Raw genomic sequence first — 16,374 nt, forward strand, 5'->3', positions numbered from 1 at the left:
AGGTACAAAAGAAGGCAAATTTGTAGATCAAAATGATTGTCACTACTTATCTTTTGTTATTGCATTGTAGTATTGAATTTTAAATCTTCAAATCGCTTGATATCCTAGAGATTACTTTTAGATTTGAATTTTCCATGACATATTTCATTTGTCCGTCATAGGTATACTCATGTTGTTCCTTGGTAGCCATTCATGAGTTCAATACATGATCAACTAAAAGTGGAAAATTTTTTGAGGCTGGCTTGTGCTCATGTCTATGTTAGCTGTTAGCTGTTAGAATAATCTGAAAACTACATCTATATTTATGTCTTAAAGCTAAATTCACTATTGTCAATGAAATTTTATATCATGTGAGTTTTCTCTAAAGCATCATATTGCAGGTTATGACTCCTATCTCACGCATTGCTCAGCTTGCTGGGCAATATGTTGCAGTTTATTCATTGCTACTTCAATCTTTGATGCTGCTGCAACTTCTGTGTTGTTGTTGTTCTTCCTATGTGGTGCCCTAAGTCGGTTTTGAACGTCCAGTGCCTATTTGCCTTTTTCTACTGGTGAGATGATCGAGCATGCTTCTGTTTGTATTCGATCAAACTGTGCAAAGTCCATATGTTGTTGTCCAAAGTTGATGTTATTGCTCTTTTCATTTGTTGAATAGGCTGCTAGCCTTATTTGTAAAGTTTTCTTATTTGTAAAAAGTTTACATTATATAAGTAAGATAAAGTCTACGAGCTTCCAGGAGGTTAAATTTCTGATGGAGAGTTGTAAACTGATCGACAAAGGAGGGCCTTGTGCACCCTCGAGCAACATTTGGTAATTGCTCCTAAAGTACTTCACCAAGTTTATGTTAATTTCATTTGAGTCCCTTTCATTTTTTTTTAAAGTACAATAAGGGTTACTCTGGGTGGGGTAAAATGAGCTGAATAGAGGTTGAAGGTTGGGTTAGTTGGAACATGGAGTTTGTTTTCTTTGCAGCCATTGTTCGGATTTGGGGGGATGTTTCTTTGAGGGAGTTGAAATCTAGGAGGGGGACTCTACAATCTTATTGTTTGAGGGAGATAGTTAAAAGAAAAGGAGGGAAAAATGTAATTTTGAACAATTTTTTGGAGTGTTTTACCGAGTTACCACAGTCAATAACTGGATCCATAGCAGTTTAGGGTACCTACCCTCCATATGTGTGCAAAAGTAGGCTAAAGACTTGTCTTGTCAATAAAAGCAAAAAATCATCTCTATAGGATTAATTTGTACTATTTCACCTGCACAGTTGAGCAAAAAAACTCCCACTGGATTCTTACTTTACCCTTGAATTAAATGTGGTTACTTAAACCACAATCGTATGTTGTATCCAGTTTTTAGTACTACTGGTGTTTTAGTGGTACATTGTAGTCTTTGTTAAGTACGCTGGGTATAGATAGTTTATATAATCTAGTAATCCATAATTATAAGATTTATAAGGACACGAAATTGGTCTTTTAATTGAATCGTAGCATAAATTACACTGGTTGCAAAAATTGCTACAATTTCTAATAGTAATTCGGATCCCCCCCCCCACTACCCATATACACTAACAACAAGGCGGACCATGAACTAATTCACATTTGAAATACAACAAGATGGCTAAAATTAAAATTGTGAGGCCAAATTTCACGATGTTCACATTTTGATGCTCTAACGCCTCCACCCTATCAACTACTCCACCGATGTTGTTCGGTGGTCTATCCTTCACGAGGTCCGAGTCAACATCCCATTCCAAAAACCCGCATTGGCGGCATTTATAATACGGCCTCTTCGGATTGAGCTCGAACATGGAGATGGTATTAATTAAGTATAGGTAGATAGTATTTGTGTGCATGCAAAAACACTTTAAACATATCGGTACCCTATATTTGGCAAATGAGTTCAATCAACTATGTATTAAATAAGGAAACATACACAATTTTATCATCTAGGGAATTGCAATGGTACCCTAACCCAACACCATGGAACCCTTTGTATTACCAAAATGTACCACCTCTAGGCAATAGCGGGATTTTCACTGCATAATATTGTACCACTATTATTGCAGATAGTACAAATTGACAAATACCACTCTATCTAGCTCTACCGTTTTCAGGTATACCCTTCATATGATCAAATATTCCATAACCTATTCAGTGGTACCCTTGTTATTATCATGCCATCAACTCATCTATGGTTTCCAGTCATACCAATGATATGGTCACATGTACCGTTAATATTACAGGGGTACATTACATATGACCAAAAATACTACTTTGTCACAAATGTTCCATTTTATGCACAAATTGATGTTTATGGAATAAAGTAGGATAAGAGTTAAAGTTACCACCTAAGTAGTAGTTATTTATTGAATTCATAACCCAAAACACAAAAACACTAATAGGGGAACAACCTAAATCAACTTAAACATAATATTACATAAGGATGTATAGATAGTAACACGTTTGCATGTCTAAAACACTTTAAGAAAATTAGTAGCTTCTATTTTGTACAACCACCAGTAACACAAAGTTTGTATTACATAACGATATGTAGATAGTAATATGAATTTGCAACAAAAACAATTTGAAGACATCGAATATTTTGTATTAGGTACATACACATAAGTGACTAACACTTGGTATAAAGACAGTAGGGTATTTCAATGGTACCCTAACCCAACACAATGGAACCCTTTCTATTAGCAATATAAACTACTATATATACCATTATGGTACAGTGGTACAATTTTTTCAAGTCTGTTAATGATACAGTTGTACAATTACAGTACCATTATTCATGTAGTGGTACTTTTGACTAGATAATTTGTACCATTACCAACGCAAAGGTGTTTTCCAACCAATTATTTGTACCACAAATACTGCAATTACACAAAGAGGTAGACATAGGGGAAGGTCTAGGGAAATTACATAATTATGTGTTTTGATTAGTTTTTGTTTATATATGTCACATTGAAGTCAAATGTGATATTAATGTTACAAAGTTAATGGTCCTATGAAATATTGGTATTACGTGTTCATAATCTATAAACCAAAGACTTATTCCTAACAAGGGTTATGAATCTCGCCTATTTTGTACACAGACTTATATCATCTTTCTGATACAAAGCGCAGGTGTTTGGGGTAAAAATACCCTAAACACGTGGCCCAATGGCCTAGTGACACGTGGCATCCAGCCGTTGGTCAGCAGGGCTCCAATCCTCTGCTGACACGTGTCCTCTAAACCCTAAAAGGGGAACCATCCCTTCCCCACTATAAATAGTGGAAGGACCCTCATTAATGGGCAGGAAACATTTGTTGATTACATTGAATACTCCTCAAAAGAAACACACTTACCCCGAGCAATATTAATTGCGGAATTCTCCCATTACGCGAGAAGTAACTTCCACATTACGTGCATTCTACCTCCCGTATCTTTACTAACTTGATCGTCGGAGGCAGAGCTCCTACCCCCAGGAGTCTTCGTGATTTTGCAGGCACAGGCGTCGAAGGGCATTCTTGGAATCGTAACTCTCCCGCAGGACACATCAAAAAACCCCGAAACATCTGGCGCCGTCTGTGGGGAGAGTACTTCTAAGATGACTTCTGATACTGTGTCACCGAATCAGGTCAAACGGCCTGTGGTCGAGCCTGAGGTCCAGACGGACCATGAAAGTGGCGACGAAATTGAAACATATGTGGCCCCGGATGGGTCCTTCAGAACGAAGCACCCTCGTGCTAAAGATAGAAGAGAACGGGAAATCAGCCAAGCTGCTCCCAACAACCCAGCCGGGCAACCGGCTGGAATTGCCCAAACGGTGGAGGGCTCAGCCCCCGTTACAAGAAACGAACTCATGTCTTTCATGAATAGTTTCAAGGGTGAGATCAAGAGCCTCATCCGGTCAGCTACTCCAAAGAAGGGTCAGCCGGCCAAGAAGCCTTCTGGAAAGAAGGCGGTCAAAGAACGAGTTCCTACCCCTCATCCCAAGCCAAAGGAGGGGGAGGGCTTAAGGTTTGATCCAAGCAGACTCCGTTTTCCTCAAGGGGAGCTGCGAAAGGCCATCCGGCACGTACAGCCGGATGGCTCCAAGAAAACATTCTCAGACGCCCGCACATTTCTCCAAGAGAAGCGAGGTCAGGCGTCTGCGTCGGCCTCAACGTCGACCTTCCCGGACAGTTTCCATGACGTCTCACACAGGCGTACGGGAACGAACCTTAGGAGCCAGACGGGCGAAGCTTCTACCCGGTCTGGACCCAAAGTGATCCAACCTGGCCTATTCGGCGCACCGAATGGGTTGGGTGGATCCCCTTTCATGTCACCGGGTCTTTTCGGTGGGCAAGCGCAGCAGCCGTTCCAACCCACGGACTGGCAGCTGCGCCTGCTAAATTTGGGGGAACAGCCAACGGCGTTCTCACCAGAGATAACCCAGGCGACACAGCCGCCTAAGATCAAGAATGTTTTGGTGGGGGCCTATGATGGCACCACCAACCCAGAAGACCATCTAATGGCCTACTCTAACCTCATGTACCTCCAGGGGTTAGATGACGCCGTCTGGTGTCGATGCTTCCCGGCTACCCTCAAGGGCATAGCCCAGCGGTGGTTTGGTAACCTACCAGCCGGTTGCATCAACAGCTTTCGAACTTTGGCGTACTTGTTTACGTCAAATTTCTCAATGAATATTCCTGCCAAAAAGACTAGCCTCGACCTAGGGGCAATACAGCAGGGCGACCGGGAGGGCCTCCGGTCGTACGTCAGACGGTTCAATCTGATGAGAATTCAGATTCCAGGACTATCAGACGAAGTGGCCTATACAGACTTCTTTCGAGGTCTGAAGGATGGGTCGACCTTTAAGTTTGACCTCGTCCGGAAGAGGGTTGCCACCCTCCAAGAGGCGTTAATTGAAGCTGAAGCCTATATACAGGCGACGGAGCTTTGTGCTGTCAAGCAGCCGTCAGATTATAAAAAGTCTGACAAAAAAGAGAGCCGGCAACAGCATCAGCCGGCAAGAAAGGAAGAAAAGAGAAAAGGGGTATGGGCAGCTGACCGATCAGGACAGCCGGCCCAGAAGATCAGGCGGAAGTCAGAACCATATGTCCCCAAATACGAGTTCACAAAAGATTGCTCCACCATCCTCCTGGAAATCAAAGACCGGATGTCTCTCGACAAACCGGCTGAAATGAAAAGCCCCGTGAATAAACGGGACAAGAGCAAGTATTGCCAATACCACGAGGATGTTGGCCACGACACCAATGGCTGCTATAGCCTCAGGCGGCTATTGGACCGTCTGGCAGATGAGGGGGCCCTAAAGTCCTATCTACCCAAGGCTAAGGGTAATACCCAGGACAAGAAAGGGCAGGCGGCAAAAACCGGCCCAGTAAACTCCGAGACGGATGAAGAGACCATCTTCACCATAGCAGGCGGTTTTGCCGGAGGGGGTCCCACCATCCGGGGCACAAAAGACAACATCAGGAAGCTGGTCAACTCAGTGGATGAGGGCCAGGCGTCGAAAGACATCTTCCCTGAGGTCCTTATTTCTGAAAAGGACCGGGGCAAGGTCAGGCGGCCTCATGATGACCCCATCGTCATCGAATGCAAGGTTGCCAACCAGAAGGTTGGCCGGATCCTAATAGACACCGGGAGCTCGTCTGACCTAATCAGTTATCAGTGCTTGACCAAGCTCAAGTACACATCCGGTAACATGCACCAGGCTCCTCACCCACTAGTCGGTTTTGGGGGTGGAGTAGTGCATCCGGTCGGAAGCATAGATCTTCCGATCCGGCTGGGTGAAAAGGGGCAAGGACGCCACATGATAGTCAAGTTTTTAGTTGTGGAGGAGCTGTCCGCCTACAACATGATATTTGGCCGTCCTACCCTCAACGCATCTAAGGCTGTCATCATCCCGTCCCTCATGTTGGTCAAATTTCAAAAGGATGATGGTACAGTCGGTGCCTTAAGCGGGGACCAGAAGACGGCAAGAGAGTGCTATCTCTCTGACGTCAAGACAACTGTGGGTGCAGCCGGCCAGGGCGAGCCCATAGATATTGATAACTGCGATCCAGCAGTCCCGGCTCCAAGGGCAGCCGGTATGAAAAGAAAGGCGGACCAACTGGCACCCGTCAAAAAGGAGAAATAGCAATCACTAGCCGGGGAAAGGTCAGATGACCAACGACCTCAGCCGGCTGGTGACTGCCTTGATGTCATTCTAGATGACAGCCGTCCTTAAAGAACAGTCAAGGTCGGGACGGTAGCCTGCGAACGGTTGGGAGAAGGTTTGCTCCAGCTGCTGAAGGAATTCAAAGACATCTTTGCCTTTGAAGTGGAAGAGATGCCAGGCGTCAGCCCGGATCTTGCTGTCCACAAGCTAGCCGTAGATCCCAAAAAGCAGCCGGTTAGGCAGAAAAAGAGGGATCATGGTGGAGAAAGATCTCAAGCGGCAGCGGCTGAGGTCAAAAAGCTGTTGGATGCTGGATTCATTAGGCAATGCTACTACCCGGATTGGGTGGCAAATGTCGTTCTAGTAAAGAAGCCGAACGGTACTTGGCGGATGTGTGTGGATTACACAGATCTGAACAAAGCATGCCCAAAAGATAGCTACCCGCTTCCAAAGATTGACAGCCTAGTCGACTCAACAGTCGGCCATGCGCTAATGAGCTTTATGGATGCTTATTCCGGCTTCCATCAAATACCTCTCTGGAAGAAAGATCAGGAGAAGACGGCTTTTGTCACTGATCAGGGGTTATTCTGCTATACGGTGATGCCGTTTGGGTTGAAGAATGCACCGGCTACATTCCAGCGCATGATAAACACCGTTTTTATCAACCAGATTGGCAGGAATGTAGAGGCGTATATCGATGACATGATAGTCAAATCCAAGCTACAGACGGATCACCTAGCAGACCTGCGAGAAACCTTCACCACACTCAGGCGGCACCGGGTCATGCTTAACCCAAAGAAATGCGTATTTGGTGTTGAGTCTGGGAAGTTTCTCGGATTCTTGATTGACCAAAGAGGCATCGAAGCTAATCCGGACAAAATACAGGCGGTAATTGACATGAAGTCTCCCCGCACTGTAAAAGAAGTCCAGAAGTTGACCGGTTGTCTGGCGGCATTGGGGAGGTTCCTCAGCCGGTCAGGTGACAAGTGCCTCTATTTCTTTCTGGCAATCAGGAAAAGGTCAAGGTTTGAATGGGGTGAAGAAGCAGAGGCGACATTCCAGAGGCTTAAGCAGCACTTGCATTCTTTGCCAAGGCTAGTGAGCCCCCTACCCCGGGAGGTTCTGTACATGTACCTAGCCGTCTCTGATCACGCCCTTAGTGCCGTTCTCCTCGCTGAGAGAGACGGCATTCAGCTGCCGGTGTACTTCATCATCCATGTCTTAAAAAATGCTGAGCTCCGGTACCCCATGATCGAAAAATTTGGGTTGGCCTTATTCGTAGCAGTCAAGCGGTTGAAGCCTTACTTTTTGGCACATCCGGTTGTGGTATACACAGATCAGCCGCTCAAGCGTACGATGACTGCTATAGAGTCATCCGGTAGAATGATCAAGTGGGCTGATGAAATACAAGGCCTTGAGATAACTTTTGAACCCAGGCGGGCAGTGAAAGGTCAGGCGTTTGCCGACTTTATTGTCGAGATGACTAGGCCGGTGCACCCGGAAAACCCTGATCAGGTCTGGAAGTTATTTGTAGACGGCAGCTCTACGGTGAACGGCTGTGGTGCAGGTGTTATCTGTCATTCCCCGGAAGGGGATAAGTTTGAATATGCACTACAGTTTAAGTTCCAAGCCTCCAACAATGAGGCAGAGTATGAAGCCCTGCTAGCCGGATTGCGCATGTGTAAGGCATCCGGTGCAAGAAAGGTCGACGCCTACTCAGATTCACAGCTGATCGTTAGCCAATACCTTGGTGACTACGAAGCCACCCATCCGGCTATGATCAAATATTTGCAGGCGGTCAAAGAGGAGGCTGGGTCCTTCGATGAATTTCATCTGCGACAGGTGCCCCGGTCTGAAAACAATCAGGCGGATGCCCTCTCAAAGTTAGCATCATCAGCCTCCGGTGATGCTCCTAGGACGGTCTTTTGGGAAGTCATTGAAAAACGAAGTATTCAGAATGATCCCATTGGAGTCTTGGACAGAACTGCTACTTGGATGGATCCCATCCGGTCCTTTTTGACGGATGGTACCTTGCCGGATGACCCTTCAGAAGCATCAGCGCTCAAGAAGCGTGCTTCAAGTTTTGTTATGCATCAAGGGGAACTCCTCCGGAAGGGATACCTGCAGCCGTTTTTGAAATGTGTAACCCCGGATAGGGGGAGAGAAGTTTTGGAAGATCTGCACGCGGGGTTTTGTGCCTCGCATATTGGCGGCAGGTCCCTGGCCAGAAGAACCAGACGGCAAGGGTACTTCTGGCCCACTCTTGAAGCGGATGCCATGGATCTAGTAAAGAGATGCGACAAGTGCCAAAAATTCGCTAAGTTGATACATCAACCGGCAACAGAACTCACGACAATCCATAGTCCGGTTCCGTTTGCTAAATGGGGCATGGACATTTTGGGACCTTATACGCCTGCATCAGGCGGCCGCCGCTACATTCTTGTAGCAGTAGACTACTTCACCAAATGGGTTGAGGCAGAGGCGGTAAAAGGGATTAGAACGGAAGACGTGATTTCTTTCATCTGGAGAAACGTCATCACCCGGTTCGGGGTTCCAATGTCCATGGTTTTCGACAACGGACCGCAGTTCGAAACGCCTGTCCTGAAGACCTGGTTGGGAGACCAAGGAATTTCCCATTGTTTTGCATCCATTGGTCGTCCTCAGGCAAACGGTCAAGTTGAGGCTTTTAACAAGTTGATCTCAGACGGGATAAAGAAGAAAGTAGAAAGAGCCGGTGGACTATGGGCGGAGGAATTACCTCATGTCCTTTGGGCTATCCGGACAACCGAAAAGGGGGCAACCGGTGAGACCCCATTTCTCATGACATACGACACTGAAGCAGTTCTTCCCATTGAACATTATGAGCCTACTCTACGCATTATGTTATATGATGAGGAGGCTAACTGGGAAGCCATGCGGTTGGCATTAGACGCTCTTCCAGAGCGAAGGGGGAATGCTGCCTTGCGTCATGAGATCTACCGTCTGCGTATGACTAGAGCCTACAACAAGCGGGTTCGTAAAAAACCTTTGAAAGAAGGAGATTTTGTGCTTCGCAAAATGGAGGCAACCGGTAGGGCCAATGAACAAGGCAAATTAACCCCAAATTGGGAGGGACCCTACCGGATCTTTGAAGAAGTACGAGACGGCACTTACCGCCTGGAAACTCCAGACGGAAGAAAGTTGCCTAGAACTTGGAATGTAGATAACCTCAAAAAATACTACTTCTAAGCATTGTACATCTCTTAAAAATTTTCAAATGATTAATGAGAATTACATTCAATTTTGTATACAGCCGCCATGTCTTGTGCCTACCACAAGTGGCACCAGTAACTAATTTTTTCATCCGGTGACACCCATACGGGTGAATTCATCGAAGAGAACATCTCCCATTTGGGTGGTAAATTGTTCTAAGCGATCACACAGGCGGACAAATCCGCCTGACGATCCTACGCACCAAAAAAGGGCAGGCTAGCAACCCCAAACTTACAGCCGGCTCACTTTTTGGACAAATCCGCCTGACTCTCTAAGAGCAGGCCTAAAATCATCCGGTGACACCCCTACGGGTGAATTCATCGAAGAGAACATCTCCCATTTGGGTGGTAAATTGTTCTAAGCGATCACAGAGGCGGACAAATCCGCCTGATGATCCTACGCACCAAAAAGGGGCAGGCTAGCAACCCCAAACTTGCAGCCGGCTCACTTTTTGGACAAATCCGCCTGACTCTCTAAGAGCAGGCCTAAAATCATCCGGTGACACCCCTACGGGTGAATTCATGGAAGAGAACATCTCCCATTTGGGTGGTAAATTGTTCTAAGCGATCACACAGGCGGTCAAATCCGCCTGACGATCCTACGCACCAAAAAGGGGCAGGCTAGCAACCCCAAACTTGCAGCCGGCTCACTTTTTGGACAAATCCGCCTGACTCTCTAAGAGCAGGCCTAAAATCATCCGGTGACACCCCTACGGGTGAATTCATCGAAGAGAACATCTCCCATTTGGGTGGTAAATTGTTCTAAGCGATCACACAGGCGGTCAAATCCGCCTGACGATCCTTCGCACCAAAAAAGGCAGGCTAGCAACCCCAAACTTGCAGCCGGCTCACTTTTTGGAAGGACAGCCGGTACTCAGTACCGCCGCCTGACTCTCTAAAATCAGGCCTAAACATTTGGTCTAGGCCATAATTCATTCAGGGGTATGCTTGCAAAAGCCCAACCGGTGAATGGACATCCTAATCTGGCGTGATTCTTTTGTGAAGTCCCGACCGGTAATTCAGTATAAACCGAATGGCTCCCGAATCTAATGTTGGCACTTAGTGTATATTCGAGCTATATCATATGGATAGTCGTCTGGCTTGCAAAGACCCAGACCGCTATCCAGGGGCAATTACCCAGACGCCATCCGGTTTGGTTTTGGGTCGAAATTTCTTCGCCTAGTTTGCGAAGACCCAGACGGCAGTGTTACCGGTGGGGTCTTCTTGGAAGCCCTTGCAAATTTCTTCGCCTAGTTTGCGAAGACCCAGACGGCAGTGTTACCGGTGGGGTCTTCTTGGCAGCCCTTGCAAATTTCTTCGCCTAGTTTGCGAAGACCCAGACGGCAGTGTTACCGGGGGGTCTTCTTGGCAGCCCTGGAAAATTTCTTCGCCTAGTTTGCGAAGACCCAGACGGCAGTATTACCGGTGGGGTCTTCTTGGCAACCCTTGCAAATTTCTTCGCCTAGTTTGTGAAGACCCAGACTGCAGTGTTACCGGCGGGGTCTTCTTGGCTACCTTTGCAAATTTCTTTGCTGTTTGCGCAGACCCAAGCGGTAGTGTTACCGGCGGGGTTCTTTTGGTTATACTCGCAGAAATATGTATAAAAAATAACAAGAATTCTAATATTGGAGTGCAGAAACATAAAAAGCATTCAAAAGCCGGCTCAGCCGGTGAAAATGTTTATATTCAAAATAAGAATTATTACAGCTTAGCCCATCTCATCCGGCGCTATTACAAAATAATGCTAGGCTCGCAGGCCGGGAAGTAGTTGCTACTCCAGGCGAACAGTGAGCCGGTCCTATTCCGGTTGGTTCTGGGTTGGATCAGGGTGAGCAGTTGCGTCGGCTTCAGGAACGACTTCTTCCTCTTCAGCAGCCTCCACCTGCCGTCGCGCAATCTCCTCCCTAACCCAAGCGTCATAGGGTCCGGGCCCCGGCTCATTCGCCTCCTCGGCCAGAATGGCAAGATCAGAATATTTGAAGGCGAGTTCCCAGACGGTGAAGTCCGCCTCCGGGTGGATAAGGGAAAACGCCCGTTGCATCCGGTTTGCACAGTCATGCTCATTCTCTTCAATGAGCCTCTCCTGCTCCGACTCCAAGGTGGCCTTGAAGTTCTCATTGGCAGCAGCCGCCTCTTTGCGCAGGCGCTCATTCTCTTTGGCAAGGCGGCCATTTTCAGTCTCCGCCTTGCTCAGCCGTTGGAGGGGCTCAGTCTGTTCCTCCAACTTTTTATTGGCATCATCCAGGGACGCCTGCAGTTGGTCAACTTGGTTTTTCAGCTGATCAATCTGCTGTTGGAGGGCTTTGGTCTTCTCCGCCTGTTCCATGCGTATAGATTTAGATTCTAAGCCATGCATGTACAAAGAGTAGTCAGCAACATTATGGGCGTCATCAACAGCCCGTTTGCTTCTCCTTACCTCCTCAGACTTGCGGGTATAAGCTCGTTTGAGCCCTTCTACGCGCAGCATAGCCTGCAAAAATACAGCCGGTTAATTCTGCATACTTAAAAATGCACGTCAAGAAAATTACCGCATGGTTGTTGGAGCATACGTCGGCCAGGTCGACCAGCACCCGGTCGGCATTAAAGGAATTGATCCCAGGGATCGCCTCCTTCTCGTCCCTGGGGACGGCTTTCAGCATGGCCCGGGCATATTGTGCCCCGTCCGGCCAGCGGGGAGAATTATCTGCACCAGAAACAGACGGTGAGAAACTCGCATATGCTCTGCCTATAGATTGCCGGCTGATTGGAGAATCCCCCGGCTGCGATCGAGACTGTGAATAAGACTTGACCCGCATGGGCAGATCAAGCAGTGTAAGGTCGAAGTTACCTTGGCGGCCCGAACGGCCTTCAGAGGGACCGGGTGCGGTCCTCAATGGGATGGCAGAAAGCACATCCGCAGATCCAGGCCCGTCTGGGACCCTTATTGATTTGCCGCCGGTAGTTTGCCGGTCGGCTGTCTTCTGCACCTTGGATGCAGACTCTTGTTGGGTCGGCGGAGGCCTGACCTGTTTTTGAAGGGACCGGGGCATCTGCTTCCCGTCCTGTAAACGAGAAAAATATAAGTTATGGGATAAAGGATTGACATAAACGAGAAGGATCAGACGGTTATACCTTCTTCGCCGCCTGGGCAGCAAGTTTTTTCTCGAGATTGGCTTTCCGGATGTCGGTAGTCGACCTAGCCGGTGTCTTCTCGGTGGGCAGCATTCTCTTGGCTTCTTCTGCAGAGGAAGGCACACGGTTAGAATAATAAATAAGCAAGGAAATAAAAGCATCCGGTTCGAAAGAAACCGGCTGAGTTCCGAATACATACGTTTTTCAAACATGCTGCTTAGACCACAAGCGGACAAGAAGCATTCGTCCCTAAAAAATTCATGTTTGGGCACCCAGTTTCTAGGTACCCTTACTATCTCTCCGGATGAGAGGGTGTCAGGAACTAACTCAAAAAACCCGGAGTCAAGGATGGTCTCTCTATCATCCTCCGGGACAGGGGGCAGGCAGCACTTGGTCCCCAAGAATTCTGGTTTTCGGTTGTAGATCCGGAATTCTCTGTTCTCTGCCGTAGTTGGGGCCTTAACCAAGTAGAACCGGTGCTTCCAGTCCGACCATTTGGATGGCTTGTCCAAGGTCATAAGGTATTTGGGCTGGGTGGTCAAGGTATACCAGGCTCTCCAGCCGCCTGGGCTCCTACTCAAGTAATGCATGTGGGCAAACGCCTCCCAGCCGGGGTTGAGGCCCTGCATCTCGCAGGCGGCGATATACCCTAAAATATTTACCCATGAGTTGGGGGTTAATTGCCAGAGACCTAGGCCATACCCCCTAAGTATGGCTCTTATTGTGTCGTGGAGAGGGAAGCGGACTCCGGCCACGAAGGCCGCCTCGTAGCACCCGAACCAAGCGTTCGCGTTCGGTTGTCCATCCTCCCACCATATTGTTCCCAGAGCAGCCGGGACCTTTATTGTATAGTCACCCCCCAGCGGCCGCCGTTTGATAAAATCTGGCAGCGCAGCCCGCATGAGCTCGCGGTCCTTGGAGGAGACGGCGATCATGAGAGGATCGTTCCTATTATCCCAAGAAGGCCTCTCCGCCTCCTCGCTATCCTCAGATTCGGTTAAGTAGCTGCTACTGCTACTTTGAACGTGACTGGCATCAGAGCCGGCTGGGGAGTTGGAGACCTCCATATCAGAGCCTACCTGCTCTCTGGTCTCCTGGAGGGGAGCACTCTCTTCGTTTAAAATGCTATCACCCGGGGTGCTAGGAGCGCCCCCGGGTGAGCCTCTCTGCTCTACCTCTCCATGCTCTATTTCACCGCCTGAAGCTGGGACCTCAGGCGGCTGCTCATCTGAGCTCCCACTTCTGTAGTTGGGATCTCTGGCAGTAGACCGGATTCTGGCCATTGTGTCCTGCACAGACACAGAGTCGGTCGATATGGATGTTGAAAAAGGGTTGTCCCAAAGAACAGAGGCGGCAGACCCAGTTCTAGACTCAGCCGTACTAATAAACCGGCTGAGTTCACAGCTAGGTTCCGGGTATGGGTATAAGGGGTCCATCTACTTATGGGACCAATGAACAAAAATGCGAGTAAAAGACTCAAACGGAAATACATGAAAAAGCTAGAAAGAATAGAGACGGTACCTAGAAGAAAATCTGGAAATTCTCTGGGATGCTTGCGAAGACGCAGGCGGTTCAAAATCCGGCTGGGTTTCTCTGATTACCCTCTCGAAAATTTTTGGCTAGCTTGCAACGACCCACACGGTCTGCAGACCGGTTGCTCTCAACGAATCTCAACTCCGAATGCTCTCAACTCTCAAATTGCCGGCTGCTCTCAAATCTTCAGAAATTTGGCAAAGTTTGTAAATGAGAGCTCGGGGGACATCTTCTCCTATTTATAGAATTTGTCCCAGAAGGTGAAAAGTCGTGACTCTTCGCCTTCTGCTTTTCCATCCTTCAAAAGGAATCTAAAAAAAAAACCTTTCACCGGCGCCACGTGGCACCCTGCCACGTCAGCACCAGTGAGGGGCAAATGTTTGGGGTAAAAATACCCTAAACACGTGGCCCAATGGCCTAGTGACACGTGGCATCCAGCCGTTGGTCAGCAGGGCTCTAATCCTCTGCTGACACGTGTCCTCTAAACCCTAAAAGGGGAACCATCCCTTCCCCACTATAAATAGTGGAAGGACCCTCATTAATGGGCAGGAAACATTTGTTGATTACATTGAATACTCCTCAAAAGAAACACACTTACCCCGAGCAATATTAATTGCGGAATTCTCCCATTACGCGAGAAGTAACTTCCACATTACGTGCATTCTACCTCCCGTATCTTTACTAACTTGATCGTCGGAGGCGGAGCTCCTACCCCCAGGAGTCTTAGTGATTTTGCAGGCATAGGCGTCGAAGGGCATTCTTGGAATCGTAACTCTCCCGCAGGACACATCAAAAAACCCCGAAACAGCAGGGACTAAGTTATAATAAAATACACAACACACCGTCAATAAGTTAATAGTAACATATGGTTAAAAATCCAATTTGGTTATATTTTCAAAAAGTTAAACACAAGGTTACACATCATCCCATTTCTCATTGGTAATCTTTTCAAGTAGTGGTACCTTAAGCCTAACCAGTGGTACCCTTCTGGTTAGGTTTATGATACACTTTTGTACCACTGCTGTTTTTTGATACACTTTTATACCACTGCTCGATGCACAACATTCAATACAACTTGGACAATTCCTTATCCATGTAACGCCATCATTTGTTTTTTTTTATATTTATTTTTGGGAATGCACAATTAACAAAAGACATAATATTGAATGCTAATTAGTTTCAGTAATATTATGAGAAAATAATGGTTATAATAAGATCATTAAAATCTGAATTTATGTGAATAATTTTGGGTTTAGAAAACTATAACTTTGAATTGAAATAAAGTCATAAGTTGTACCACTTCATTTCCTAATGGGCTATATTCGGGTTCTAAATTGTACTACTGAAAATCACAACCCCAATGGTACATATTCTCCCAAACTTTGTTCCAGGTGGTACAAAATAAACATCAGATTTGACAAATGTTTTCTGCAATCACAACATAGGAGTCATGCAACTTAAATTAGTTGCCACATCAGAAGGTGGTCCTGTACCTAGAGAAGTAAAATATGCTATTGAATCATCAAGATCCCTCAATTGAATTCCCCTGGCAAAACGGATATATTCATTGGTCGACAGTGACATAAAGGTGTTTTTTGCAGCAGCTGCCTTCTTTGCATGGTTTTTTGCTCTTGTAGCTTTCTCTTTTCCATTTTTTTTTGTAGACGGGTTGCGGTTTCTTAACAATTCGGTGTGGACGGTTTTTATCCCGGTTCAAACAGCTTTGGGTTAGAAACGGTTCAATTCTTTTTTCGGTTTGGTTTTTTCAATTCAGTTCGGGTTCGGTTCTTATACGGTTTAACATTATTCGGATCGGTTCGATTTCGAGTTTACTAAATTATGGTTCAAGTCAGATTTCGATTTCAAAAAATCGGTTTTTAATCAGTTCGTTTCTCATTTGGGTCGGTTGGTTTCAAGCTAGAATTTTCCGAGTTCTTTTTCAATTAATGAATTAATTAATCATATTCTTTATTATTATTTTTGTATTGACTTTAATTGTTTTTGAAAGATCAAAGGATGCAATCATCTATTCTAAATTTTTTGAGAATTACAATAATAGGAGTACATCATAAGAATTTGATTTGGCCAGCTTTGGTCTAATATAATTTTGAGCACAATATATATGTAACACTTTGATGATGTTTAATGAGAAGACAAAGATTATTTTTGCTTAATCCATAATTACTAAAAAAAGTCGGTGAAAACAATAATGTACTTCGTATCTGTAGTAAACATGTGTGCATAATTAGATTTCATATAAAATTCATTTTAACGTGATTTTAATCTTCCTTTATAGCAAGCGGTTTGTAAACGGTTTGATTCATACACGGT

This window comes from Chenopodium quinoa, unplaced genomic scaffold (genome assembly GCF_001683475.1).
Source record: "Chenopodium quinoa cultivar QQ74 unplaced genomic scaffold, ASM168347v1, whole genome shotgun sequence".
Taxonomy (NCBI): domain Eukaryota; kingdom Viridiplantae; phylum Streptophyta; class Magnoliopsida; order Caryophyllales; family Amaranthaceae; genus Chenopodium; species Chenopodium quinoa.